The sequence below is a fragment of the Mus pahari genome, chromosome 8 (assembly GCF_900095145.1).
Source record: "Mus pahari chromosome 8, PAHARI_EIJ_v1.1, whole genome shotgun sequence".
In the NCBI taxonomy this organism is placed as follows: domain Eukaryota; kingdom Metazoa; phylum Chordata; class Mammalia; order Rodentia; family Muridae; genus Mus; species Mus pahari.
The window spans coordinates 43,616,007-43,621,752 of record NC_034597.1 but is presented as its reverse complement, the minus strand read 5'-3'; positions in this window follow the sequence as shown (position 1 = coordinate 43,621,752).

Genomic DNA, 5,746 nt, shown 5'->3' with positions numbered 1-5,746 from the left:
GGGGGTATAGGGAACTTTCCAGATAGCATTTGAAATGTAAATAAAGAAAATATCTAATAATAAAAAAAATAAATAAATAAAATTCTAAAAAAAAGGAAAAAAAAAGAAGCCATGAATTTGAAGGAAGAGTGGGAAGGGTATGGGATGGCTTGGGTGGAGGAAAGGGAAAGGGGAAAATGCTGTAATTAAATTACAATCTTGAGAGAGGGCAAGAGAGCGAGAGAGAACTTGTAACTCTTTCAGAGGACCCAGGAACAGTAGTACCCAGCATAAACACAGAGTCTCACAACCATCCATAACTCCAGTTCCAGGGCATACAACATCATCTGCTCATTTCCATGGGTATCAGACATACACACAGTGCACATAAATACATTTAGTTAAACAATTATACACATAAACTTTAAAAAAATATAAGTCAATCAATCAATCAATTAATTAATTAATCAAAGTGTTATGATTCCCATTGAGAAAGTCCTGTGCCTTGAAATATTTTCCTTACTTTTTCATCTAGTGGTTGCAGAGTTTCAGGTTTTCCCTTAATGTCTTAAAGTTCCATTTGGAATCTATTTTTATACAAGGTGAGAGATGGGGATCTAGTTTCATTATCCTACATGTGTATAGTCAGAGTTCCCTGGTCAGTTCAAGGTTGATTTCTTTATGTCTTGTGTCCAAAGTGAATGGTATCTTCAACAATGAGGTCTCACCTCATTGTTATAGTGGGCAACCAAGAGCAGCAACAGTACCCTGTGTTGTTTGAGGACCTCCCTAACTAGTAGTTGATATGGAGGTATCCTATGCATGACAGCCTGGCACTGAGATTTTCACTTACTAACCCATGTCCTCTGTGAACAGCACTGTCCACCTGCACGGAATAATTCTGTTTAAACCCATATGAATTTGTGTGTGTGTGTGTGTGTTCTTAATTGTCTCACAAACTAATAGGCTTCCACAAAGCTGATGTATATATCCTTATGAATTCACAACCTACTCTTTCCTTTCTACAACCCAACTATCCCCCTCTTAGATCTTGAGCCCCGGGCATTCTCCCATCTCACCTGTGTTCTACTATACCCTTTCATTAAATTGTAATCAGATAACATAGAAAAGTCCCCAATCTGTACAGGCTGAGACACACAGAGCCCACAAACAAGGCCAGTCTGTATTCTTTAAGAAAGGAAAATGTAAAAGAAGAGGATCTGGAGTGGGAGGCGGGAAGACCAAGTGGGAATGAGCTGACTGGCTAAATTAATGTGTATAAAATAGTGAGATAAATATGATGGGGGGAAAGCAGCTGAGTGCTGTCTGTACTAATTCCTGGACCAGTCTCAAGTCTCTCGACATTTCCTTGCAGAGCCTGGAAACTCTTATCTCTGAGAGTTCCTTTGCAGTGGGGCATCCTGTCCTCCCTTCCAATTCTTTCTTTGGAAGATTGGGTACAAGTTCTGGTTAAATTCATGTGACACCTCACAGATGGGGTCTCAGAGGCTGGTCACACCTCAGGATGGTCCTTCAGGAGTCCAGTTGTGAACACTGACCCTGTCCCTGTATAATGTGACATTTCTTCATTTTATTCCTGGAGGCTCTGGCAGACTGTGCCTGGGTATCTTCCACTATCTTCCAAGCTCCTTTCAGATTACTGACACTGTGATCCCCCGAATACTAGAAAAAGAATTCCGTGGCAGGGGGTGGGGTTCCCACCTATACCTGGGGTATAGGGCCCTGACCCACCAATTTCATAATCCCATCAGATACAGATAGGCTATGTGGTTTTCCTTTTTCATTTTTTTGTTAGAGGTATCATTTTTGGCAGGGCCATATACACACTGTGGTGCATATGTGGAGTTTGGAGGACTACTTGTGAAAATTGATTTTCTCCTTCTACTATGTGGGTCTCAGGGTTCAAACTTAGGTGTACAGGTATGCTAACTGACTCTGTCGGCTTGACAGAAGCTAGAGTCATTTTGTAAGAGGGAATCTCAAGAGATTGTGAAAATGTTTCCCAGATTGGACTGTAGGCAAACTTATGGCACATTTTCTTGATTGATGATAGATGTGGGAGGGCCCATCTCTGTGTGGGTGGTACCACCCCTGGGATGGTAGTCCTGGATGCTATAAAGAAGTCGCTGAGCAAGCCATGAAAAGCAAGCCAGTGAGCATGGGCTCTGCTTCATTTCCTACCTCTGTACTACTTCCTAGGCCCTGTTTGAACTCCTGCCCTGACTTCCCTCAGTGATGGACTGTGATATAAAACTATAAGCTGAAATAAATCTTTCTTCTATAAGTGGTTTTAGGTCATGGTGTTTGATCATGGCAACAGAAACCCTAACTAGGACAGCAAACTTTGTGGCAAGCATCCTTACCCACTAAGCCATCTTGCTGGCCCCAAGGCTGTACACAATTTTCAGTGAAACCATTCCTGCCTCTTTGGGTTCCTTTCCTCATTCTCCAGTCACTGTCACCCACTGGCTCCAGAACCCACACAACAAGTCTCAGGCTCTTGCACACACATACACTTGACACAAAGTTTTATAAAACAAATAGAGTGACTTGCCTTGTAATATAGACATAAGGGTACATGTAGAAATCAATTTGATACCAAGAATTCTCCAAGTAACTGTTCTCTCTCTCTCTCTCTCTCTCTCTCTCTCTCTCTCTCTCTCTCTCTCTCTGTGTGTGTGTGTGTGTGTTACAGTGTGTTTGTATACATGTATGTGCATGGTGTACTCATGTGGGGTATATAGTGTATATTTTCATATATATGTGCTGTGTGTATGTATATGTGTGGTATACATGTATATGTATGTGGGATGATATATGGTATATCTATATGCATATTTGTGTATTTATGTGTTCTTGTGTGTGTTGAACATGTATGTGTGTACATCTAGAAGTGCTATATGATATATTCATGTTCATGTGTGTATATGTGTATGTCAATGTATGTGAAGTGGTACATGCTGTATTCACGTATATTTGTTCATGTGTGTGTGTGCATACACATATATGTGTGCGGTGTATGTGTATACATGCATGCAGCAAGCACTTCTATCCACTGATCCATCTCCCCAGCCCTACTCCAGGTAACCTTAAATGTGAGGTTCATATTTGAAACCATGGCTTTCTTTTTTCTGCTCAAGGCATTCGTTGAAAGGTATCTATTAAGAACCTACTACATGAAAAGCACTGTGATAAATGGTGCCAGGAATTACACAGTGAGCCAAACTACCATTACAAAGCCTACATTCTAGGGGAGGGAGACAAACAATATTGATGGGCAAATACAGTATGTCCAATAGCATTAACAGGAACCAAGAAGACTACATAGAGGAAGAGGAAGGTCAAGGGAGATTTCGTCCACTCAATGGCATCTTATAAGGAAGCAGCCAGAGCTGGGTAAGTATGTGAGAGACAAGGGGATAAATGGAGATCCTGAGGCACAGCAAAGAAGTCAGCAGTCAACAGAGCACACGGAGAACACATACTGAGGGCTCACGTACATGCGAGCATTCTCCACCTCCCCCTTTCCAGACAGCTACTGTTCATGTTGCCTGGTCTCTCTCTCAACACAAAATAATGAGGAGTCAGGGAGAGAGGCCTCATTAGGGGAATACTTTGCAGTAGGATTTCCCTTGAGGTCAGAATTCTGCTTCGAATCTCTAGGCAGTGCTGCTTCTTGCCCCCCCTCCCTTAATCAGATGGAGAAAAGCAACATGATAAAAACTGATGACTTGAGATATAGAAGTCACACTCATTGGAGAGCCATGAAGGGCATTTGCCTACAGGGCAAACTCCTGAAAGAATGCTAAATCCTTTTTAAAACAGAGAGAGGAGCCCTGTGCCACAGGCTGGACTGCGCCTCTGGATGGCATCTCTCTATCTGTAGGACAAGTCCACTCAGGGACAACCAACCAATTCTGCAGCTCTATACAGGTAAGTCTAAGAGGAAGCAGTGTGGAGAAGCGCTCCATTCAAGAGAGCACAGCCAGCACTGGAGACCAGATCGTATGGTCTAAACGTTAGTCTCTTCCCATTTCTTTCTGGAACTTTCCCCAACTACTAGGATAAGTTTGACCTTTATAAAGTTGAAAAGAGGACTCAGAGAGCTTAATATCTTTTTTTACTTTCTCTTTTTATTATGATGCCAACGAAAGGCAAGGGCGGGGACCGGCTCAGGAGGAGGTGTTGTTAGCTATGCAGAAACAAAGACAGGCGAGATGCACTTTCCTTTCCAGTGAAGAGGGGCTAGGTTTCTTCCAAGGTAAGCTGTTTTTCACTTAACCTATGGTCAAGGACAGAAATCTACTCTGCGGAGTACTTAAACTGTGCCCAGGATACTCGACATTCCCTTTGACTGCCCTGTCCTTACCAGGACAGAAACAGATTCAGACTAGATGCTTCCCCCATCATAAATAGGCATCCCATGAGCACGCTGAACACAGCACTCAGCCAGTTTCCCTCCCCATCTTCAGAAGTTCTTACCTGTTTTCCCTAGTACCCCAGATCTCCGGGGTCACTGTAGAAATCCAATGTTTCACTCTGCTGGGGGACCGCTTCACACACTTTAAACCTCCTCCTCTGATATGAAATGTGCTCATATCAGAGACGCCTGACCATGGACCAGGATGCACACGAAGCAGCTCATCCTGGCGTCCCAAGATGTAAGCGGTCTCTGTAATGTTCCCCTACCCTTCGCATCCTTAAACGCCTCAGTGGCACTCTTCTGTCTATCCTCACAGCCTTCCTAAAACTTTAACTGCGATTACTTTTCAGAGATGTGCCATTTAGTCTCTGATGTCATTGGAGTCTTATTGTGCAGCGCCTTTATATCGAATTTTAGCCATTCGGGGTTTTTATGTGTTTTGATTAGATTCTGACCATATTTCATTATCAGATACAGACTAATATTTGGATTTTTTTAAGACTATCTTGATTATTTAATCATCCAGGGTGGATATGCTCAAACTATTTGGAACATTTTTGAAAGTTTCAACAACTAGAAACAAGAAAGAGACTACAAGCCACATGATACAGGAAGCTAAGGAATGGGAGAAGCAGAGCAGGAGGATCCTGGGTAGTCCGCCTTTGCTTCCTTTAAGCCAGCCTGGCCTGTTCTAGTCTCATTATCTGACCCAAATCTTCGGCAAAAACATACTCTACTGTTCTAAAAAATCTACATCTGGAAAGTCCGGGATATGCTCCTCTGCAGCTCCTGAATACCATACCTCAAGTTTTGAACTTCTTTATTTGCATGCCTATCTAGAGACGCAGACTGTCTCAGGACAGCAGCAGCAGCGTTAGTGATAATGCTTTAACATAGAAATGCTTATTTCAGAAAATGAGATAAAAATCTATTTGGAGAAGTAGGTGTGTATGTGTGGGTGTGTGTGAGTGCGCGTGCGTGCACGTGCGTGCATGCGTGCGTGCATGCAAATACATGTGTATACACACAGGCATGGGTATAGAGATCAAAGGGAAACTTTCAAGAATTTGTTCCTCTCTTCTGTGTGGGTCCCAGGAATTGAACTCAAGTTGTCAGGTCTGTCAGTAAGAGCCTTTAACCATCTTGCCTTCCCCTGGGAGAGTTTTTGATGGCAGCTAAATGGTTAAACATGGCTAGAATTTTGTTGCTTTCTAAAAATACTCACAAAAACTATTGATACTTTATGGTTAAATGGCAGATGAATGCGTTTTAAACTCCAGGATAGGGACTGGTGAGATGGCTCAGTGGTTAAGAGCACCTACT